The following is a 25,656-nucleotide window of genomic DNA, read 5'->3' on the forward strand; positions in this document are numbered from 1 at the left end:
TTAGGATCCTCTATGTATAGTATCATGTCATCTGCAAAGAGTGAACAGCTTTACTTCTTCTTTTCTGATTTGGATTCCTTTTATCTCTTTTTCTTCTCTAATTGTTGTGGCTAGAACTTCCAAAACTATGTTGAATAATAGTGGTGAGAGTGGGCAACCTTGTCTTGTTCCTGATCTTAGTGGAAATGGTTTCAGTTTTTCACCATTCAGGACAATGTTGGCTGTGGGTTTGTCATATATGGCCTTTATTATATTGAGGAAAGTTCCCTCTATGCCTACTTTCTGGAGGGTTTTTATCATAAATGGGTGTTGAATTTTGTTGAAAGCTTTCTCTGCATCTATTGAGATGATCATATGGTTTTTCTCCTTCTATTTGTTAATATGGTGTATCACATTGATTGATTTGCTTATATTGAAGAATCCTTGCATTCCTGGAATAAACCCCACTTGATCATGGTGTATGATCCTTTTAATGTGTTGTTGGATTCTGTTTGCTAGTATTTTGTTGAGGATTTTTGCATCTATGTTCATCAGTGATATTGGCCTGTAGTTTTCTTTCTTTGTGACATCTTTGTCTGGTTTTGGTATCAGGGTGATGGTGGCCTCGTAGAATGAGTTTGGGAGTGTTCCTCCCTCTGCAATATTTTGGAAAAGTTTGAGAAGGATAGGTGTTAGCTCTTCTCTAAATGTTTGATAGAATTCGCCTGTGAAGCCATCTGGTCCTGGGCTTTTGTTTGTTGGAAGATTTTTAATCACAGTTTCAATTTCAGTGCTTGTGATTGGTCTGTTCATATTTTTTATTTCTTCCTGGTTCAGTCTCAGAAAGTTGTGCTTTTCTAAGAATTTGTCCATTTCTTCCAGGTTGTCCATTTTATTGGCATATAGTTGCTTGTAGTAATCTCTCATGATCCTTTGTATTTCTGCAGTGTCAGTTGTTACTTCTCCTTTTTCATTTCTAATTCTATTGGTTTGAGTCTTCTCCCTTTTTTTCTTGATGAGTCTGGCTAATGGTTTGTCAATTTTGTTTATCTTCTCAAAGAACCTGTTTTTAGTTTTATTGATCTTTGCTATCATTTCCTCATTCCTTTTTCATTTATTTCTGATCTTTATGATTTCTTTCCTTCTGCTAACTTTGGGGTTTTTTTGTTCTTCTTTCTCTAATTGCTTTAGGTGTAAGGTTAGGTTGTTTATTTGAGATGTTTCTTGTTTCTTAAGGTAGAATTGTATTGCTATAAACTTCCCTTGTAGAACTGCTTTTGCTGCATCCCATAGGTTTTGGGTTGTCGTGTTTTCAGTGTCATTTGTTTCTAGGTATTTTTTGATTTCCTCTTTGATTTCTTCAGTGATCTCTTGGTTATTAAGTAGTGTGTTGTTTAGCCTCCATGTGTTTGTATTTTTTTTTTTTTAAGAAATTCACGTTCTTTAATTAATTAATTTATTTATTTATGACTGTGTTGAGTCTTCGTTTCTGTGCGAGGGCTTTCTCTAGTTGCGGCAAGTGGGGACCACTCTTCATCGCGGTGCGCGGGCCTCTCACCATCGCGGCCTCTCTTGTTGCGGAGCACAGGCTCCAGACGCGCAGGCTCAGTAATTGTGGCTCACAGGCTCAGTTGCTCCGTGGCATGTGGGATCTTCCCAGACCAGGGCTCGAACCCGTGTCCCCTGCATTGGCAGGCAGACTCTCAACCACTGCGCCACCAGGGAAGCCCCCTGTTTGTATTATTTTACAGATCTTTTCCTGTAATTGATATCTAGTCTCATAATGTTGTGGTCGTAAAAGATACTTGATATGATTTCAATTTTCTTAAATGTACCAAGGCTTGATTTGTCACCCAAGGTATGATCTATCCTAGAGAATGTTCCATGAGCACTTGAGAAGAAAGTGTATTCTGTTGTTTTTGGTTGGAATGTCCTATAAATATCAATTAAATCCATCTTGTTTAATGTGTCATTTAAAGCTTGTGTTTCCTTATTTATTTTCATTTTGGATGATCTGTCCATTGGTGAAAGTGGGGTGTTAAAGTCCCGTACTACGATTGTGTTACTGTTTATTTCCCCTTTTATGGCTGTTAGCATTTGCCTTATGTATTGAGGTGCTCCCCTGTTGGGTGTGTAAATAATTACAATTGTTATATCTTCTTGTTGGATCAATCCCTGGATCATTATGTAGTGTCCTTCTTAGTCTCTTGTCATAGTCTTTGTTTTAAAGTCTATTTTGTTTGATATGAGAATTGCTACTCCAGCTTTCTTTTGATTTCCATTTGCATGGACTATCTTTTTCCATCCCCTCACTTTCAGTCTGTATGTGTCCCTAGGTCTGAAGTGGGTCTCTTGTAGACAGCATATAACTGGGTCTTGTTTTTGTATCCATTCAGCTAATCTATGTCTTTTGGTTGGAGCATTTAATCCATTTACATTTTAGGTAATTATTGATATGTATGTTCCTATTAGCATTTTCTTAATTGTTTTGGATTTGTTATTGTAGGTCTTTTCCTTCTCTTGTGTTTCCTGCATAGGGAAGTTCCTTTAGCATTTGTTGTAAAGCTGGCTTGGTGGTGCTGAATTCTCTTAGCTTTTGCTTGTCTGTAAAGGTTTTAATTTCTCCGTTGAATCTGAATGAGATCCTTGCTGGGTAGAGTAATCTTGGTTGTAGGTTTTTCTCCTTCATCACTTTAAATATGTCCTGCCACTCCCTTCTGACTTGCAGAGTTTCTGCTGAAAGATCAGCTGTTAACCTTATGGGGATTCCCTTGTGTTTTATTTGTTGTTTCTCCCTTGCTGCTCTTAACATTTTTTCTTTGTATTTAGTTTTTGATAGTTTGATTAATATGTGTCTTGGCATGTTTCTCCTTGAATTTATCCTGTATAGGACTCTCTGTGCTTCCTGGACTTGATTAACTATTTCCTTTCCCATATTAGGGAAGTTTTCAACTATAATCTCTTCAAATATTTTTTCAGTCCCTTTCTTTTTCTCTTCCTCTTCTGGGACCCCTATAATTCGAATGTTGGTGCATTTAATGTTGTCCCAGAGGTCTCTGAGACTGTCTTCAGTTCTTTTCATTATTTTTTCTTTATTCTGCTCTGCAGTAGTTATTGCCACTATTTTATCTTCCAGGTCACTTACCCATTCTTCTGCCTCAGTTATTCTGCTATTGATCCTTTCTAGAGAATTTTTAATTTCATTTATTGTGTTGTTCATCACTGTTTGTTTGCTCTTTCGTTCTAGGTCCTTGTTAAACGTTTCTTGTATTTTCTCCATTCTATTTCCAAGATTTTGGATCATCTTTACTATCATTATTCTGAATTCTTTTTCAGGTAGACTGCCTATTTCCTCTTCATTTGTTAGGTGTGGTGGGTTTTTGCCTTGCTCCTTCATCTGCTGTGTGTTTCTCTGTCTTCTCATTTTGCTTAACTTACTGTGTTTGGGGTCTCCTTTTCTCAGGCTGCAGGTTTGTAGTTCCCGTTGTTTTTGGTGTCTGCCCCCAGTGGCTAAGGTTGATTCAGTGGGTTGTGTAGGCTTCCTGGTGGAGGAGACTAGTGCCTGTGTTCTGTTAGATGAGGCTGGATGTTTTCTTTCTGGTGGGCAGGTCCACTTCTTGTGTTGTGCTTTGGGGTGTCTGTGGCCTTATTATGATTTTAGGCAGCCTCTCTGCTAATGGATGAGGTTGTGTTCCTGTGTTGCTGGTTGCTTGGCATAGGGTGTTCAGCACTGTAGCTTGCTGGTCATTGAGTGGAGCTGGGTGTTGGCATTGAGATGGAGATCTCTGGGAGATTTTTGCCGTTTGATATTACGTGGAGCTGGGAGGTCTCTTGTGGACCAGTGTCCTGAAGTTGGCTCTCCCACCTCAGAGACACAGCCCTGATGCCTGGCTGGAGCACCAAGAGCCTGTCATCCACATGGCTTGTGATCAGTATGGTCAATCTTGTGACATCACTGTTGAGAAATCTTTACTTTCGAACTGAGAGTTGCGGTGGATGGGATTTTTGCCTTCCCCAGATGGTTGAAGGTTACGATTTTTGTTTTTGGAAACCCTACCACGTCCTCATTTCTATTAGTATTTTTGCAAGAAAAGTATAAAGAGAGTTGGAGTGGAGGTGAGATTTGTGATCTGGAAAGCCCTGGACGCCCTCCTTCTCCATCTTCTTCCTCTTTCTCTCTGATTAGCTCCTATCCAGCAGTCGCCACATCTTCTTTATCCATTCATCTGTCGATGGACACTTAGGTTGCTTCCATGTCCTGGCTATTGTAACTAGAGCTGCAGTGAACATTGTGGTACCTGACTCTTTTTGAATTATGGTTTTCTCAGGGTATATGCCCAGTAGTGGGATTGCTGGGTCGTATGGTAGTTCTAGTTTTAGTTTTTTAAGGAACCTCCATACTGTTCTCCATAGTAGCTGTATCAATTTACATTCCCACCAACAGTGCAAGAGGGTTCCCTTTTCTCCACACCCTCTCCAGCATTTATTGTTTGTAGAATTTTTGATGATGGCCATTCTGACTGGTATGAGATGATACCTCATTGTAGTTTTGATTTGCATTTCCCTAATGATTAGTGATGTTGAGCATCCTTTCATGTGTTTGTTGGCTATCTGCATATCTTCTTTGGAGAAATGTCTATTTAGGTCTTCTGTCCATTTTTGGATTGGGTTGTTTGTTTTTTTGATATTGAGCTGCATGAGCAGCTTGTAAATTTTGGAGATTAATCCTTTGTCAGTTGCTTCATTTGCAGATATTTTCTCCCATCCTGAGGGTTGTCTTTTCATCTTGCTTTTGTTTTCCTTTGCTGTGCAAAAGCTTTTAAGTTTCATTAGGTCCCATTTGTTTATTTTTGTTTTTATTTCCATTTCTCTAGGAGGTCTTCTTTGTACTCTTATAATCCTCCAGGGCCCTCTTAGTGTTCCTTAGGTTAAAGATAGACCCTTCCATGCCTGTTTCTCCTGATTTATCTCAAGCATCTCCTCCTCTTTGCACTCCAGCCACCCTGGCCTTGCAATTACCATGTTCCTTCACCTCACAGCTTTGGAACAAAACTATTTTAAACCTCCCAAGAGAGCTTTGCCTGTGGTAACACAGGCAACAAGTTTTGTGGAACCGGATGAGAAGCACTGAGTAAAGGTGGTGTAGACACAAGGGTTTCGAGTTAGGGTTATTCTTTATCTTTTATTTAGAGACATAAGGGAAAAGGATAGGGAATATTGACAAACTGGGAACCATAAAATTTGAGTTAAATATGTACTGATTATCTTATCAGTAAAAAGTTGCGTTTCTAAGTGTTTACTTAAAAAGAGCAAAGAACCTTCTAGTAATATTCAGTGGTTGGGTTGAATAGTTATCTTCCAAGGATTGTAGACCTGTAACTTTGAAGCTGCTTATAAGTAAAACAGCATTTGTTGACATGTTTGTTGAAGAATATTGTTCACCAAAATTGTAATATTAACCACAGATCATTAGTTTACTGATCTTCTATAATTAATCCAAAAAACGTATTTACAAATAAAATCAAACAGAACCCCAAACTCATATTCACCTCCCTGCTTCCAGTGGTTTAGATCAGCAAGGTCCAATAGCCCTTTGTATGATGATAGAAATGTTCTCTGTTTGTACTGTCCAATACGAAATGTGGCTGGTGCAACTGAGGAACTGGATAGTTCATTTTATTTAATTTTAGTTAAAATTGCCACATGTGGATATTGGCTACTGCTATGGTCTGAGTGTTCGTGTCCCTCCAAAATTCATATGTTGAAATCCTAACCCCCAAGGTGACGGTGTTAGGAGGTGGAGCATTTGGGAGGTGATTAGGTCATGAGGGCAGAGCCCTCATGCATGGAATTAGCACCCTTCTCAAGGAGACCCCACGGAGCTCCCTAACCCCATCTGCCATGTGGGGATTGAATGAGAAGTTTGTGACCCGGAAGAGGGCTCTCACTTGACAATGCTGGCACCCTGATCTTGGACTTCTAGCCTCCAGAACAGTGAGAAGCACATTTCTGGTTTTTTTAAGCCACCCAGTCTGTGGGATTTTGTTATAGCAGCCGGAATGGATCAAGACAGCTAACAGATATAGATTACTTGGTTGTTATGTATCTGGAAGACTATCCTCCTTCAGAATTTATGTTTGCAAATAAAAATACATAGGTGATTCTAACAGTTGAATTTCAAAGTACCATGTGAACTCTGTTTTTTCATAGGATCTGTGAACAAGCAGGGTCCCACTGCCTGGGATATTATTTTTTCCCTTTTTTCCCAGTTAACTCCTTCTCATTCTTCAGATCTTGTTCAACAACTGCTTCCTCTGGGAAACCTTCCTGATATTTCTTGTGTCTCCTTTTAACAGCACTGGTCCCTCTTCTTCACTAGAGCCAACGTGTGTGTTGGAGAGAATGATGCAGAGGTGAAAGAGAGACTGATCACTCCAGACACACAGAAACAGCCTAAGGAGTGGCAACTGCTTTGGGAAGTCGGGAGGCAGGGGATCCAGATCCCATGTTGGGGACTGGCCTTAAATAGGAGGAGGGCAGTTAGTTCTCTGCTGTGGAAGAGGGCAGGTGGCAGATGGGTGCAGACACAGGGAGCGTTTGCTGTTTGGAGGTGGCCACTCCTGTTTGCTTGATAGCAGCCAGTAAGTAACAGGGGACAGAGTGTGGAAGGTTTGAGAATTAGGACAAATTAAGACCTGTTACTCTGGAAAGAGCAGAATTGGTGGGTCTGGCCGAAGGCTTATTTGAAATTAAGGATGCTGATTTATAATGATACCCACCTACCCAGGCCAGGCTTCACAGGTGTGGGCATAGAGGAAGCTGATGGTTGGGCTATTCAGGGTTGTGCTTTGGCCAAGTCTGCAGGTAAATGAGGACAGATCTGTCGAAATCAGGAAGGGTTGCTCTCTCTCCATTTGTGCCCCATTGTGATACATCTGGGAGTTCTTGCTGATCTTGCTAAAAATGTGAAGCTGGTGAATGTGAGTTGAATATGGACTTAAAATCTTAGTGACATGTCCCATGTCCTCCTACACCTGACTAATTAGCTTCCTGTCACTCTGTTATTTGGAGACCAGCAGAACTTGTAAGTCAGGCTTTTATCCTGGGCTCTTTGCTGACACAGGATGGAGTTGTATGGCGTCAGTCTTATCACACGGAAGAATGCCGAAACAGCATCATCTCTGTCACTTCCGTACAGCTCCCTCCCACCTTATAAATACTGATCTCGAAAGAAAAAACAATTCTCCGACAGGGAAAGTCATTGAACCTAACTCTTGCCTCTGGAGTCTGATGATTCAGTGACTACAGAGCCCCACAAATATCTCATCTGGTATTTGTTTTTATTGGGAGGGAACCAGGCTTATTGCCTGCTGGATGGTTTTAAGCGGTCATTCCACAGGTGAAATGTCTCTGATGGGGGTGCCCAGGTAAGAGTCCTCTGGAGGGGTGGTTGCTATGATGGCCCAGCCCTTCTGGGGCTGCAGCAGGCGAGCTTGGTAAAAAGCAGCTCTGGAGCTGCTGAGGCCCTGGGCTCTGCCAGCTGTTGCTTCCTCAGACTCTTTCTCTTTTTAATTTAACATGAATGTTTCCCCTTTATTTTAAAATCAGTTTTTAGATGTACAAACACATGAATGAATTCTAAAGAATCAAGTATGAAAGAGCCCTATTTTCCTTGGACTTCTCTCTGTAACTGCACTCCTTTCCTCCTCTCCCCAGAGATGATAACTGAAATTAGTTTAGTGCGTATCTTTGCAGACAGTTGGATTTGCCTACTCTCTTACTTAGGATTAGATTTGGCTGTGTATGATAGGGAAACCTCAAATAAGAATAGCTTAAAATAAAACAGAAGTTTCTTTTTCACATGCCAGGGTTGGCATGGTGGCTCCAGGATGTTGTCAGGGATCCAGGCGCCAGTCTGCCATCCTCTTTCCATTGTCTCCATCCTCAAGGTCACCTCCTGGTCCATGTTGGTGGCAAAGCACTAACCATTCTATCCACATCCCAGGCCAGACATAGAAGGAAGGAGGTCTTTCACTTCTGAGTACATCTCATTGACCAGAATTTAGTCATAATGCTATGCTTAGCTGCAAGAGGTCCTGGGAACTGTAGTCTTTTGGCTGAATTAATTGCTACAAACCAATAAAATCACAGTTCTATTATTAAATAACAAGTAGACTGGGCAACTAGCAATCTCTGTCGTGCAAATGTGTATATAAAATTACATAGCATTATTTTTACATCTTCCCCACATATAATATTTCAACTTGTTTTTTTCCCCAGTATAATATGTTTTAGAGATCTTAGCATGTTAGTACATATCTACTGCATTTCACTCACTGCTGCATAGTATTCCATATTGTGAAAATATTGTAATTTGTTCAGCTACTTCTCCATGGGTAATCATTTAAGTTACTTCCAGCTTTTCACTATTACAAACAGTACCGTGATGGATACCCTTGGACAGTGTTTCTTGTGCACACTTTGTTGCTATCTTAGTCTGTTCAGGCTACTGTAATAAAATACCACAGACTGGGTGGCTTATAAACAACAGAAATGTATCTCTCACAGTTCTGGATTCTGGAAGTCCAAGATCTTGGTGCCAGCATGGCCATGTGAGGGCTCTCTTCCAGGTTTGCAGACTGATAACTTCTTGCTGTGTCCTCACAGGCTGGAAGGGGGCTAGGGAGCTCCATGGTTGTATATTATAAGACCACTAATCCCATTCGTGAGGACTCCACCCTCATGACCTAGTCACCCCCAAAGGCCCCACCAGTTAATACCATCACATGGAATGTTAGGATTCCAACGTGAATTTTTGGGGGGAGTACTTAAACCTTCAGACCATAGAGGGTGTCATATTCCAGAAGAGATATTCGAGAAGTGAAACTGGTGGGTTGAAGTTTATGCTCATTCAAAATGTTTCAGATACGGCCAAATTTGCCTCTAAACTGGCTCTATGATTTTATACCCTTTCCATCTGTGGATGAGGGTTCTGTCTCACCTAACTTTGCCTATATTGACGTTCTATTACTGTAAAGTTTTGAGCACCTTCTATTGGATCCAAAGACATGCCTGCTGAGACTAATGAGTTTGCCACTAATTTGATTCATAAATTAGTTTTTATCTAAAACTTCAAATGTCCTGTCTATTAAGTAATTTTACCACCAACTTTGTTTCTCATTTTGAATGGAACTATTTTACAGCCACATGTTGGCCATCAGTGGAACAGGATTTGTGTCAATCAGAGAGAAGACCTTTGTGTATTAGGGGCCTATTACTAAGAGCTGACATTGAGCACTGACTGACTTGCTTGACACACTTATGTCCAAAGATCTTCCCATTATTGATCTTCTCCTGACACATGAAAAAGGTTAAGTAAATTGTCCAGGATTGTACACACAGAAGGTGGTAGAGTTGGGATTCAGACCAGGCTAAGATCTCTTAATCATTCTGAAATATTGCACATGCCCGTGGTAGATTAATATTTTAAACACATGATTGTTATTGAGTCCCTCCACATGCAAAGCATTCTGATAACGAGCAGTGTGGATATTGGGAGTAGGGAGAGGGACAGGAGAGTGAATGGAGAAAGCTTGGGAAGATCTTACGTACAGCCCCATCATCACCTTCAAGGCCCAGCTCCAAGCCAGAGGGAAAGCGTGTAGGACTCCATTAGTTGTTGCTGTAACCCTTCTGTCAGTCATGACCTTGTATTTTGTGATGAACACGATGTGCTATGTGAGTTTCTGGGGTGGGGAAGATGCCTTTGCATAGGAAGAGGTAGGTTGGGCAATCTATGGCAAACCCTAGTTGAAGCCACTGTCTTCCAGACCTTTCTTCTCATCTCCCCCCTTCTGCCTTTGTCCCACATGGCACGCAGAGTGATCTTTTAGAAACAAAAATCAGATAGTATCACTGTGCTCTAACCACACTGATCTTCCTGCTGGAATATGCCAGAACACTTTCCCACTTTAACATCTTGACACTTTGCTTTTTCTCTGGAATGCTCTTCCTGGAGATCTTCTCCTGGCAGGCTTCGGTTCTCCTGCAGGTGTTGGCTTAAATGTCCTCTCAGGGAAGCTCTCCCTCACTTGCTCTGTGGTCCCGGCGGGAGCCACTCAGTCCCTCCCCCGCTGTCTCTAGTCTCTAAGGGCACTTCCTGGAAAGTTCTCATGCCTCACGAGGAGCCTGGGTGGGACCTCCACCTGGCAGAGCCCTTGTCACACTGCATCCCCGCCTGGAACAGCATCTGGCACAATAGATGGCCATTTCGTGAACGATGAAAGCTGGGGCTCCGGCGGATCAATGTTTAGTTTACCTGTAAGTTGGTTCCTTTTTGGAATCTGCCTTTTCCTTTACCATGTAGAGGGAAATGAATATGTAATAAGCAAATGTTATGTGGCACACATCGTGCTAACTATTTGACTTACATGATCTAGATCTGTCCCTCCAAAGCTCATGCCCTTCTCACTGCCCAAGAACTCAATGTTGCTAGCAGGTTTGTGTTTTTTTTCTCCTGGGACATAACACAGTTGGGTTCTTTAAAGATCCATAAGCAATTAAGTCTCTCAGCTATTTTTACCTTTTAAAGTCAAAGCAAGCAAAGCAGTCACATGTTTTCTTGGTATTGTCAGACTGGGCGGCACAGCATCTGCCCTGCTCAGCTCCCAGTCTGTCCCATTTCACCACTAAATAAATTTTCCTAGGCTGGCTTGGCGGGAGATCACACATGTGATGTCGTTGTATTTAAAAAGTGGGTAATTCATTTGTTAAATGAATACAGCAATTATTAATTTCAATTTATCCTGTTTATTGGGAACAGCTGTTCATTAACATTTATTTAACTGCTAATTTTAGAGCCTAGCTAATTACCTCAAACACACAGCGCTGTGGTATCCTGTATGGAGACGTGCTCTAACTGCCCTGCGTGCCAGAATATAAAAATAGCGAGCTCTCCAGGGTGTTGTTCTTCAGGTGGCCAGGTGAGGGCTCTCCTCAATTGGAGTTCAGAGCTTATGCCGCAGTGCTGTCCTCAGGGCCTAAATGCTACCGCCTGGTCTAAGGCCAGAGAAGCAAATTATTGGGGGGTGGGGAGGGGCGGTGGTGAGGTTGCCCATAAAAATGATGAAATGGGAAGGTCTAAGACCTCACACAGCCTCACTGGTCTATATTTGTTTCTGTGCTTTTGATCAACGTAGAGCTACTAGAAAACTTTCTTTTTTCTTCTCTCTCTCTCTATCTAGATATATTCTTCTTCATATTCTTTTCCATTGTGGTTTATCCCAGGACACTGAATATAGTTCCCTGTGCTATACAGCAGGACCTTGTTGTGCATCCATTCTCTATGTGATAGTTTGCATCTGCTGACCCCAAACTCCCAGTCTATCCCTCGCCCAGCCCCCTCTCCCTTGGCAACCACAAGTCTGTTCTCTATGTCTGTGAGTCTGGTTCTGCTCAAGAAATCTTTCTTTATGGTAAGAAAGACTATTTCAAGCATGGTGATAAGGGCCATTGACCCTCAGCCTGAAATTCCAGGAGACAGTAAGGAAGGGTGGAGATTGTAGTAAAGCAGAGGGGTTGACATCTGCTTCCCAGAGGAGCCAGCTGTCAGTTGGGGATGTGGTCCCCAAATGGTTAGTTCTTCTACTTTTTCAAAAGAAACCAGATAGATAGATTTTTACATGAAATCTCCCAAATTTTAGATGTTAGCTCAAATGTTAAAAGAATACACAGTGTATAATATCAATAAAAGAATACCGCTGTGGCTTGAGAGCTACCCATTTGTAACTTCTGCATTAAGGGTTTTCTGGGATCTGTGGGTAATACTCAGGTGGCTGGTGAATAGACTTGCCTTCTGAGGTTAAATCTGATTTATTTGGTTTTCAATCATTTCTTTGGTCCACAAAATTCTCTCTCACTAAAAGTATTTTAAGGAAAATTCTTAACCTGTCTGTGTTTCATTTTCCTAGTTTTTAAAATGAAGGTGTTGGGTTTTATTTTCTGTGAAGTCTAAATCTAACTTTTATGATTTGCAACTTTAATGTGATTTAAAACTATGCAAGAAACACGAGCCTTATAGTGGGCATTAAAATATTAAAACAATTTTCACATAGGAGCCATTTTGCTTTGAATCTTTTTCTTCCCACCTCTCCCATCACTTTTATAGGTAAATTCCTTTTGCTATAATCCAGAGGATCTCAATCTTTAGTGTGTGTTGAAGGATTCTTGAGGCCCTTGTCAAAATGCAGATGCCCAGAGATTCTGACTGTATATGTTTGGCATCTGGTGGTAGGCACCCCCAACAGTTCTGAGGCAGAGCCTCCCTGGAGCACACTTTGAGAATTTGTGCTAGATATTGTGTCTTGGCACTCAACATCTGTTTCCATCAACTTCTGTGTCCCCATACCCCTCCATCACAAGGGCTAGAAGGCTAAGAACCACATTCTCCTGACTCTTTGGCCACTAGGATTCTGGATGCAGTTTAGATTTTGGTAAGGAGATGCCCTTGAGATCTTGAAGGTAGAAGAGAGGCAAAGACCATCCTTTTCCTTTTTTTTCTTTCCCCTTGAGATTTTATGCTGCTGATATATGTGAATGTTGGCAGTAGTTGGACTTCACAGTCACTGTTTACTTAGCTTCACCATCTGGAGAAGCTGTGGCTTCAGCAGTGGTGATAGCTGTGGAAACGGCAATAACCTGACACCTCACTGGCAGTAATAGTCCCTGCCCTCTGGATCATGGCTATGGGAGTTATAATTTTGAAGTCAGAACCCATTTCAGTCAGCGTAGGCACGGTGCTGCTGTGGTAACAAACAACCTCGAAATCTTAAGTGGTTTTTTTTTTTTTTTTCCCTTACAATCAAGCTTTATTTCTTGTTTCTGCTATGTGCTGGCTGTGGATTGCTGAGGGGCTGTGCTTCGTGTCTCCTCACGCTAGGATCCACACTGATGCAGCAGCCATTAGCTCCATCTTTGCTGGGTACCGAGGGGTGGTGAGGTGTAGGGATATTGTGCTGGCAATTAAATGCTCTGACCTAGAAGCAGTACATGTCACTTACTCTCAAAATCCAATGGTCATAACTAGTCACAAGTCCCACCTAACCACAAAGGGGCTAGGAAGTGTTCCCAGAAGGTGGAAAGCTGGAAAGACTTGGTGAACAGTTCTTATACTCCTACAGGAACCTAGAGGCAACCTTTTGAATTCCATTCAGCTAACTCTTCCGCCGATTTTGCAAGCATCTAATTCCTGATTTAAATCTCATTCTTCTCAAGATATCTAGAGTGGTTTTTGCTTCCTGCACTAAACTCCGACCAGTAAATAAATATTACCTTAGACGTTCTCCCTCCTTCCCCACCCCGTGTGTATGTATGTATGTATGTGTGATATATATATAGTCAATCACACAATTTGTATTTAATACACTATATTGAATTTGTATTTAATACACTATATTAAATTATGTTCTTTGAAAATGTCTATTCGTATGGTGTTCTTACCCATGGAGGCCCTACCTTAACTTTCTCTATTAGTTAAATGCTATTCTCTGTGTTCTTACAGCTGTGGGGTATATGCAATACATCAAAACTCTGCATTTCCAGAGGCCCTCCTCTCTGTCCCTGACACCTTCAGCAACCTGTGAGGTCAACCTTCCCCCATCACTCTACAGAGATGCTTCAGTCTCTGGCCAGCCAGCATAGTGTTCTAGTTAGAGGATGGCCTCTGGAGCTAGGCTGACTGGGTTTGAATCCCAGCTCAACCATTTCCTGGTAGTATGACCCAGGAAAATTTCTTAACCTCACATCCCATTTTTTCCCTCATATATAAACTGGAGTTGTTTGGAATATAAAGCTTTTAATATGGTGACCGGTCCAGGTTCAGTAAAATTTAGCCAATTATGCATTGTCCAGTGTTTCAAAGATTTGAAACTTACATGGTCTGATAGATGGGTTTTGGGGGGCACACAGACCTAACATAGGTAATGTTTAACTCACACAGGTATACGTTCTTTCAATTCTTTTTTAAAGACTTTTTTGATGTGGACCATTTTTAAAGTCTTTTTTGAATTTGTCACAATACTGCTCCTGTTTTATGTTTTGGTTTTTTGGCCTTGGGGCATGTGGGATCTTAGCTCCCCGACCAGGGATTGAACCCGCACCCCCTGCATTGGAAGGTAACTGGACCACCAGGGAAGTCCCTCTCTTTGAATTCTTCTTTCATCTTTCAAGGACAACTTCTTGGTTAGTTGCTAGTATGTCTCTTACCACATCTTTTACACTCACTAACAGGAATGATATAAATGAATGAAGTTTGAAAAACCCTGATCCAGTCCATTAGCAGACTTCTGCATTCACTCATTTCGCTGCATGGTTTCCATGATTATGTAGCCTCTTAAATGAAGAGCTTACTCATACCTATCCAAAGTAGCCTGACTGTGGTTTTCTCTAGCAAAAAGGGCTCAAGAGAGTGAATATTGATCAAGAAGCATCTTTCTGAGGCTGATTCCCAGGTTAATAGGTCTTGCTGAATTTTACTAGTTTGCTCCTAGACACAGCCTTACCAACAAATTAAATTAGCCCTTTGCATTTCCCTCCAATCTCAGCTCTCTTTCCTCTCTCCCCTGTTTCTGTTAATGGTGCCACCATTTTGCTGGATAAGTTTCATATTTCAACTTACCAGGAGTGGCTGCCTGGAAAGAAAGATTCCTGAAATCAAAGAAGAGTGGAATGGACATCAGTTATTATTTTCTGCCTTGGGTACAGAGTGGGCAGAGTTGGCCAACTTGATCAACTACTCAGCTACAACTAAACTGCGCATTTTGTCCCTTTTCTCTGACTTTATTTCCTCCGTTACATCTCCCTGGGCTGTATTTCTTTTTTTTTTTTAACATCTTTATTGGAGTATAACTGCTTTACAATGGTGTGTTAGTTTCTGCTGTATAACAAAGTGAATCAGCTATACATATACATACATCCCCATATCCCCTCCCTCTTGCATCTCCCTCCCACCCTCCCTACCCCACCCCTCTAGGTGGTCACAAAGCACCAAGCTGATCTCCCTGTGCTATGCGGCTGCTTCCCACTAGCTATCTATTTTACATTTGGTAGTGTATATATCTCCATGCCACTCTCTCACTTCGTCCCAGCTTACCCCTCCCCTTCCCCGTGTCCTCAAGTCCATTCTCTATGTCTGCATCTTTATTCCTGTCCTATCCCTAGGTTCTTCAGAACCATTTTTTTTAAGATTCCATATATATGTGTTAGCATACAGTATTTGTTTTTCTCTTTCTGACTTACTTCACTCTGTATGACAGTCTCTAGGTCCATCCACCTCACTACAAATAACTCAATTTCATTTCTTTTTATGGCTGAGTAATATTCCATTGTATATATGTGCCACATCTTCTTTATCCATTCATCTGTTGATGGACACTTAGGTTGCTTCCATGTCCTGGCTATTAGTAAATAGTGCTGCAATGAACATTGTGGTACATGACTCTTTTTGAATTATGGTTTTCTCAGGGTATATGCCCAGTAGTGGGATTGCTGGGTCGTATGGTAGTTCTATTTTTAGTTTTTTGAGGAACCTCCATACTGTTCTCCATAGTGGCTGTATCAATTTACATTCCCACCAACAGTGCAAGAGGGTTCTCCCTGGGCTATATTTCTTCATTTTCCCACCAATCCAATTTGTCCTCTCTTTGAAGATGCAGTGAAAACCCTATTTTCTTTCTTCCATAAAGACTGTTTTTTAGAGCTGTTTTAGGTTTACAAATGTACAAATGTATAATGCCATGTATCTGTCATTATATCATACAGAGTATTTTCACTGCACTAAAAATCCTCTGTGCTCTGCCTATTCACACACCCCGCCTTCCCCACAACCACTGTTATTTTTATTGTCTCCATAGTTTTGCTTTTTTTTCAGAGCTTTGCCTTTTTTATGTAGTTAGAATTATATAGTCTGATTTTCAAAGAAGTAGCCTTTTCAGATTGGCTTCTTTCATTTAGCAATATGCATTTAAGATTTCTCCACATCTTTTCATGGCCTGGTGACTCATTCCTTTTAGTGCCAAATAATATTTCATTGTGTGGATAACCCACAGTTTATTTATCCATTCACCTACTGAAGGATATCTTGGTTGCTTCCAAGTGTTGGCAATTATGAATAAAGCTGCTGTAAATATCCATGTGCAGATTTTATGTGGATATAAGTTTTCAACTTCTTTGGGTAAATACCAAGTTGCATGATAACTGGGTCATATGGTAAGAGTATGTTTAGTTTTGTAAGAAACTGTTTTCTTTGGAAACTGTCTTCCACGGTAGCTGTACCATTTTGCATTCTCTCCAACAATGTATGAGAGTTCCTGTTGCTCCACATCCTCATCAGCATTTGGTGTTGTCGGTGTTCTGGATGTTGGCTATTTTGATAGGTATGTGGGGAATCCTATCTTTCTTGACCCAGATAATGAGTCTCAGTCATTTTTTGTTTTCTACACAATGTTGAGTCCATAATAGTTGCTGAATAAATACCTGCTGAATGAATAAAAGACTACACCTTCTGTTGTTGCATTGAACAACCTACACGTTTTTTCTTAACTATTTATGAATTTCTATTGGCTTCAAAACTAGAATGGGTACTATGGAGGGCAGGAATGAACCAGACCTTATTCTCATTTGTGTAATCGTCATTGACCTGTTCATAGAGACTTAAACAATAGTGTTTGATTTGAGAGTTTTGTCCTTCAGGTTGTTGGCATTCCACGGCTGGGTCTAGGGGCATATACTTTCCAGCCTGTAAATGATGATGTTCAGGGACCTTTGAATTTCCAAGAGAGGGGTGAGGATAAGGCAAGGTGGATGACTACCTGACCAAATATCCTCCTCTCCACCTACCCCCATCCACTCTTTACCTTGGTACCAGCTCATATCCTTTGGGTATCAACTTACTGGCCACGCTCCCTCAGAGAAGTCCTTGTCTTATCTGGGTAGCTTATCCCTCTGATAGTATTGGCAACTTTTACTGCTTTGTGTTTCTTTATACAATCACTAGCTTTTTTTTTTTAACATCTTTATTGGATGTTATAATTATAACATCTTTATTGGACGCTATAATTGCTTTACAATGGTGTGTTAGTTTCTGCTGTATAACAAAGCGAGTCAGCTATACGTATACATATATCCCTATATCCCCTCCCTCTTGCGTCTCCCTCCCAACCTCCCTATCCCACCCCTCTAGGTGGTCACAGAGCACCAAGCTGATCTCCCTGTGCTATGCAGCTGCTTCCCACTAGCTATCTATTTTACATTTGGTAGTGTATATATCTCCATGCCACTCTCTCACTTCGTCCCAGCTTACCCTTCCCCCTCCCCGTGTCCTCAAGTCCATTCTCTACATCTGCATCTTTATACAATCACTAGCTTTTTTGTCCACTAGCCTGGGAACTCCCTGAGGTCCCTGACTACCTTTGCTCTTCATTGTGGCCCCAAACTCTGTATGATTCCTGGAAGATAGCAGATGTTGTGTCGAGATTGTTTGGATGAAGGAATGACTACCCAGTAAGTTAACTTTTAATTGAATTTTGATTAATTACCATCATTTAGCATTATCACTATCACAACTTGAATTACAACTTTAATATATTAGGATGGGTGAAAGATTTGGCGTGGTGGGGAGGTGGAGTATGGTTTCTCTAAATAATTACACATTCTAGATTACAGTAACCTTACACCCAATACTAAATTTTCTTTTAACTTCACTAAATTTTACCCGATACTGAACATGGTTTCTTGCTTTTTTTCTTTTCTCTTCCTTTTTTTTTTTTTTTAATTTTTATTGGAGTATAGTTGATTTACAATGTTGTGTTAGTTTCAGGTGTACAGCAAAGTGAATCAGTTATACATATACATATTCTTTTTTCTTCTTTTTAAAAACTGTGATGACCCTTCTGAGCCTTTCAAGGACTCAGATTCATCATGTACATACCATCATATACCTTGGCTGTGAGGAAGGACCAAGAAATACAGGGTCAGCTTAAGACTGTCAGAGGTAACTCAAACCACACATATTTAAGAGAACAATTCTCTTCTTCTGCAGTATCAGAATGACTTCAGGACCATGGTTTCCGAGGTAGCACTTCACTTTGAATTTTAGCTCTAAGCCATTGACAAATAGGACTTGAATCTATGGTGAGAACTCTGCCCTTAGAAAAAAAAAATCCCCATTGTAGACAGCAGAGGGATGCAAAGAATTAATTGCCACATCAGGCTTCATTTTCTGCATAGTTACACTGGGCTAATCTTTAGACTTCAGCCAAGTGTGCAAGCATACCCGTGTCCTTTTTAAATGGCAAGGTTGGAGCCTACTTGTGAACCCCACGAGGACCTCAGATTTCTCTTTCCTACACATGGGACTTGAGGCAAGTCATTAAAATGGAAGAACCCTCATGTGCCAAGCTGAGGAGCCGGCTTGTGGCACGGTGGAATCTGGAAAATGCAAGGGAGGCCCTGGCATCACAGTGCCAGTTTAGCTGCAGAGCAGACGATGGTCCCTGGGTGGCCAGGCTGACAGTGATACCAAGGGTAGTACACAAGTGGCCTTGATGTTCTCAGGTGTCAGAGGCACTGGCCTATCTATATGTTGAATGTCTATAGTTCTACCCTTTCCCCATGACTCTCATCATGAATTCATCTAAAATGGGTCTATTTCTATCATCTGCCTGGATCACCCCCAGTGGCCAGAGCAGTAATTGCTGAAAATAATGCTAATTATAGCACTAATAATAATAGCTGCCATTTATTGGCCATCTGCTAGGTTCTAGTAAGTTGCTAAGGGCTTTCTGTGCATTATCTTGTTTATTCTCCACAGCCATCCTATGGTCGTAGGCATTTCTTCTGGGGGAGAGTTGCCCTTGTGCATGTCTTTATGTGACTCTCCCTTGTGTGGGGGAATCCAGGCAGGGCTCTACCTCCATGGATGTCTCCTCATCTTCCCTCTCCCTGCCGCCAGCCGACAGGTCAGCCAGCAGACACTCATGTTGGATTCTTTGAATGTGAGCCTGAGCCAAGAGGCGTGAGGGCAGAGACAGGATGGCAGAATCTGTGCTGCTGTAGCAGCGTTCTGGACGATGCACTGCCCAGCGGCCAGAGCGTTCAGGGCTGCTGCTGTTTCTGCACGTGTGCACGTCTTTACTTCTGGGGATTCTAATACATTCTTCTTGCTTGCAACCAAGTACCCTGTCACATCTACGAATCGAGTGCTGTTATTCTTCCTACTTTCCGGGAGAGGAGACTGAAACTCATATAAGATAAATAACTTGACCAAGGTCATGTGTGAGCATGTTGCAGGGCTGGGACTCAATCTCACAGACATCAGATACTAGAATCGTTCCTTCCATTGGCTGATTAAAGGGACCCTTACCTCTGCTTGCCTGGTCTGTTAGATGGGGTTGCAGCATCTGAGAAAAACAACAGAATGACCTATTCTTCAGAAAAGACACATGACTAGGTATTTCCTCCCTTTGACAAGATAAGAGCCGCCTTGATTTTCGTTACCCAGTTGATGTCTTCAATTCCCAACCCCCCCAACCAATTTGTTCACCCCTCTTTTCCCCCTTTTAATGCACCAAAGGATTGCAAACCCATGAGTGATTTTAAATTAAACACTGTTTTTTTGTTTCCTGAAATCTAAAGCTCCAATTAAAAGAAAAAAAACAAAACAAAACCCCACAACTGCATAAAAGTTTATCACTTGAGCCCCAAGACAGGAAGCAGCCATAAAACAGTGACACGCTGGAAACAAATTACATGCATTTATCAGTCAATGGGGTTGTGTATGCTAATGGGCTTCGGCTTGGGAACTGGAGGCCTGGCTGCATCAGGCTGGTTAAAAGCACAATTCATTACCAGGAGCCAGTGAAGGATAAGACTTGCAGTGGTTAGTGCCTGCTGCAAGTCCCACAGGAGCAGCTGGGCGTGTGCATTTACCTTTGGGATGAATTCTGCAGAGCTATAGTTGTGAAGGGGCTGGGATTGAGTGGAGACTTCCAGGAAAACACAACCACGCTGAGCCAGCCAAGGCAGGGGAACCTCAGACCAGCACTTGTCAAGCTCTTGGGATGTGTCAATTACTATACTAGGAGCTTTAATTATTTATTTATTTTCGTCATTTAATCCTCAAGGTAACTTTGGGGTACAGGCAGTATTAACCCCATTTAAAAGGGGAAGAAATTGGGGATTCAGAAAGGTCAATTGCTGAAGGTCACATAAGGAGGAATAAGTAGGACTTCAACCCAATTTTTACTCCAGAGCTCTATCTTATGACCTTGGCAGTTGGTTTATCTCACAGGACCTGTTTCTGAGGTAGAGGATCTCCAATAGTCAAAGGATGGTCTTTGATATTGGGCCGACCTGGTTTCAAACCTCTTTCTCTAACTACCTGTATGACATCTGACAAATAACCTCTCTGAGCGTCCGTTTCTCTGTTTGTTACATGGAGTTTTAGTTAGTTATCAAAAGACATAAGATCGCACCAATATATGACATAGTTAGTGTAGGACACGTTTGACAATTGATGGTCGTTGATATTGCCCTTCTCCTTACTTTTTAACTTATTTTGCCTCTGAGGGCTATACATTCTTTGTATTTATTTCCCTCTGGGCTTCCTCTTCCTGGCTCTAAATTCTTCTGTCATCCCAATGCGTGAGCATTGACATAGAGCCCTCATGTTAATGCTGTGAGGCTGGGTGCTGCCAGGAATGCAGGTGAGAATGGGACTGTATCCCATCCTCCTTCTCCTTTTCTTTTTCTGCAAGGGGCCATCAGTCTTTTACATTAAAAAAACATCTGAGCTCTTTCTCTTCCTCATATGTGAGCTTGGTGGAGGCAAAGTAAAACAGGGTTGAGATTTCAAGGATACCAGCATTTAAGACTATGCACTAGAACTGCTTTGCAATGTTTTTCCTTTTCTAGTAAAGTTTGAAAAAATCAAGATACTATCTTGAGTTATTCATAAAGCTGAATTTATTGTTTTAAAGGATTTTTGTGTGTGTGTGTGTGTGTGTTTTAAAGGATTTAAAAAAAAAATCCTGAGACTATGTTCTTCCTGCCTTTTATCTTTCTTTCATATACTATAGTAAAGGTAGGGAACAATACTTTCTTCTTTTAAGGCAAAAAGGCAAAAAACCAAAACGCCCAAAATGTGTGTCTCCATTTTGGGGGTAGGTGGGTAAATTTCATGAAATTTGAAGGTCTAAAATAGGAGAGGGGGCTCTGCATTTTTTAAGTTATATATCTCTTTTTATACAAAATTTTGAGCAGGAAATCTTAGCTTATATATATTTATTTATACATTATGTCTGTTATTGATTCAACATAGGTTAAATATTAGTAAAGTATAAATGCTTATTTTTTTGATTAAAACAATAAATATTTCCATACTTCAGTGGACCAATTTGCATTTTACAGGCCTTTGGTTTGGTTTAGAAAATAAAAAACCTCTGAGCTTTGAACAAAGAGTCTCAGTAAACATCTCTCCAGGGCTACCTACCCTGGCTCCTATGGATGGTCTTCAGATCATTTTCATCCCCATGGAATCCTATGCAAAATGGTGTATTTATAGTCATTTTTCTGTAGGTTTGGTTCATTGCTTGAATCAGATTCTCAAAGATTAAAATCTAAAGACAAACCCACTAATCTAGTCCAGCTGGTCCACAAGACGGAAGAGAGAGCAAATTGCCAGGGTGAAGGCAGTAAATTCAGTACTGAGATGGAATTTGCATTTACTGAGTTCCTATTCATTGCTTTTAGGATTGCAGAGATTTCTGTTTCAGTCTCATTTTGGGGAATTAGGTATTCACAAACAAAACTGTATAACACATACCCTCAATTGTAAGGTAGATTTTTCACATTTTTAAATGCTAACAATACTTTCTTAAGGAGTAGTTTACATAGAGTAAAATGCACAGATTTTAAACACGCAACTTGATGAGTTTTGACAAACACATACGTGTGTGTAGCCATCACCCAGATTAGGATACGGAAGTTTTCCACCACCTCTGAATCTTCCTTTGCTCCCTGTTGCAGTCAACCCTTCCTTGCCACCAGAGGCAATTACTATTACAATTTCTACCACTGGAGGTTATTTGGGCTAGTTTTGAATTTCATGTAAATGGAATCATTTGGTGTTCATTCTTTTTTTTGGTGACTGATTTCTTTCATTCAGCATAATGTTTTTGACATTCATCCAAGTTGTTTCTTGTAGTAGTCCATTCTAACTGCTGAGAAGTATTTAATGGTGTGGATATACCACAGTTCATCCATTCTCCTGATAATGAATATTTAGGTCATTTCTGTCTTATGCTAGTATAAATAATGATGCTATGGACATTGGCGTAGATGCATTTTTGTGGACATATGCACTCACTTCTCTTAGGAATATAGGAGTGAAATTTATGGGTCATATGGTAGAAAAGTGCCAAATGGGTTTTGAAAGTCATTGTACCCTTTTTCATTTCTGTCAGAAGTATGTGACTGTTCCAAGTGCTCTGTATCCTTGTCCACACTTAGTATTGTCTTTTAAAATTTAGGCACGCTAGTGGATGTGTTCTTCTCCTCCCTGCTCTTCATTTTAACATTAAAAAAAATTTTTTTTAACACTTTTGAAGTTAAGATGTTTTTTGAGTTAATATCAAAAGAAATTTACCAGGCAGAAGAATAAGTAGTGACAGGTCAGAGGTTGTCTTTGACTGTTCAAATTCAAACTTAGAGTTCATAGAAGGACTCTGTCCACTGATTATCACCTTGCCTGAGAGATTTTTTTGGTAGCACCTTTCAAAGTAAATCTAAAATTAAATGTGGATATCTCATTGCTGGTTAAAGTGTCTTCAAAAAGATCATACTGTCATGCAACATAGAAACAAAATTATTGTAAATATACATTGCCACAATTGCAACTAAATGCAGTAATGTTTTCTAAATGTCTTAGAATGGTTGATAGAGTTTTCTAAGCTCTAAGAGGCTGGTATGACAATTCATGTGCTTGAACTTCCTATGATTGACTTTAGAAAGAAGCTATTTAACTTCCAGTTGCATATATTTCAGTTAAGGAAAACAGAAATGATGAGTTTAACCAAACAGGAAATGAAGGTGAAGCCTTGTTATACTTTGAGTTGTCTTGAAAGTATTTAAAAAATTATACCTTTACATGATTGCAAATTCAAGAGTTATAAAAGTAAACAGTTAAGGGTCTCCCTCTTACCCTGTTCTCCTCCCTGGAAGCAGCCAGTGTTAGTTTCTTGTGTGAAATTTATATGAAAATAAGCAAATATGATTATCTTCTCTTGCTGCTACCTCATCCTCTTCCTCTTTTTAAAAAAACAAACAAAAAACTTCCAAAGCAAAACAAACAAAACAAAGAGACACATACAAAGCATGCTGTTCAATACTCAGCTTTTTTCATTTAACAATATGCTTTGATTTACTTCGAAATTTTACTCCTACTCCTGAAGTAGTGTCATAAAGGTCAAGATCACAAATGTGAGTTAGGGAAATCTAAGCATTGCTACAATGCCAACAAGACTGCCCAAGGCCAAAAGCAATTCAGAAGAATCTTTGCATTCTGAAGTCTGTCTCAAATACAGCTCGAGAGGACTCAGGAAGAAAGAGTTATGTTGTTATATGCGTAAGGGTATACAGTTATTAGTGAAGTTAAAAATCGTGTATCTTTAATAGAATTTATTTTTTAATTCCTTGAAATGTTGGTATTTTGTTGGTGGGCACCTCCATCATTTCGAGGAAGATGAAATTTCTAGGAATTTTTCTTTTGGTGTGGTATCTAAATATTGTCTGTCTCTAGTGTAGTGGTCCTGTAGCCCTTTGAAAAACTGGTTAAAGCTGTGAAATTTCATCCCAGAAAAATCCATGTAGATACAGATAAATTTAACTTTAACTTTAGGGGGTTCACAGATTACCTGAAGACATTGGTGGCAAATACCTTTAAGCAAAAGTCAGTTCTGATCTGCCTGGGGAATAGGTACACAAACAAATGTAGTTTGTGGTCTGTTGGTTGATGGTCTCTTGGGATTATTAGCATGGAACCTATCATTTTTATGATTTCAGGAACTGTAGTAAATAAAAAAGATGATTGCAACTATTTGAGGGGCCCATGTGTAAGCTTCCAAATGATTTCATTCCACCATTTCCCCCCCAAAATAATGTGTTTGAATTTGGCCACTTAGAAATAGTATACATACAATAATGTAGTTGTTAAGAGAGTGGGCTTTATATAAGTCGGATCTTGAGGACGGGGAGCAAGATCCAAACTTTGTTCTGCCACTTACCTAGCACAGGACAGTTGAATCTTTCCTAGCCTCACTTTCTTTCATCTGTAAAGTAGGGTTAACAGTGAATTTTATGGCATGGGGTGAGGATTACATGAGATAATGAATGAAAAGCTATATGTATACAGTAAGTCCCCTACATACGAACCTTCAAGCTGCGAACTTTCAAAGATGCGAACGTGCATCTGGTTCCAGCAAGGAACCACAACCTGTGCCATCAACGTCAGGTGTGAGTGAAATTGCAGCTTGCCCTCCATCTCCTATTGCTGACGATCCTTCAGCTCTACCATTTCCCACCTCCTCTCCCTCCTCCAGTCAGTAACTCCTCTTGCCTGTTCACTTGATGCCAGCCCCTGTATGCCAGCTGTTGTATTGTATGTACTACTGTACTTTTCAAGGTACTGTACTGTAGATTAAAAATATTTTATTTTTTGTGTTTGTTTGCGTTTTATGTATTACTTGTGTGAAAAGTATTATAAACGTATTACAGTACTATATAGCCGATGGTGTTATTTGGGTACCTAGGCTAACTTTGTTGGACTTACGAACAAATTGGACTTATGAACACACTCTCAGAAAGGAACTCATTCATATGTAGGGAACTTACTGTAGTGTCTGGCATGAATAAGAATTCAGTTAATAATATCTGTCAATTCTTCCCTGATGTTTGAGATTCTTAATATTTTGGAATTGTATCAGATGGATCTATATCATCTTCATCATTATTTTAAGTTATCTAATCACCTTGAGACTAGTTGAGAAGTTCAAGACCATGGATTGCCAAGTGACAAAATTGTAGTTAAAACATATGGTTGGAGTACTTTTGGGCTCTTGGAGAAATGGGTTTTATAGGGATGCTAGAAATGTTAAATAAAATTTTAGGAACAGAATAATTATTGTAACAGTAACTTCAACATCTTGTATTCATACATATTGGTCTTCTCACTGCTAGGAAGACTTTTATTATCATCACTGTTAAACAAGTAGGTTAAATGGGATCCCATTCAAAAAAGCAAGCTGAGAAACTTCTTAAAATTACAACATATGTTTGTCCTTGAATTGGTCCCATGATTCTTGAGAATTAAAAGGAGGCTTATGAATATTTCTCAAAACCTAGTTTGAAGGAATTTATTCATATTCACAGAAGGTTTATTGAAAATACCAGGTTTCCCAAATTTGGGAGATTCTCCCTATCTTTCTTAATTCCAAAGACAAAACTCACCCTGCAGTCAATTATTTACTTATTTTTTTTTAACCTAAGCAGGGAGCATCCTAGCAGGCCATCTGAAAACTAAGCAAGCTTTTGCCAAACTCAGGTTGTGTGTGTCTCTGTGTGTGTGTG

The sequence above is a fragment of the Balaenoptera ricei genome, chromosome 3, assembly GCF_028023285.1.
Source record: "Balaenoptera ricei isolate mBalRic1 chromosome 3, mBalRic1.hap2, whole genome shotgun sequence".
NCBI classification, from domain to species: Eukaryota; Metazoa; Chordata; class Mammalia; order Artiodactyla; family Balaenopteridae; genus Balaenoptera; species Balaenoptera ricei.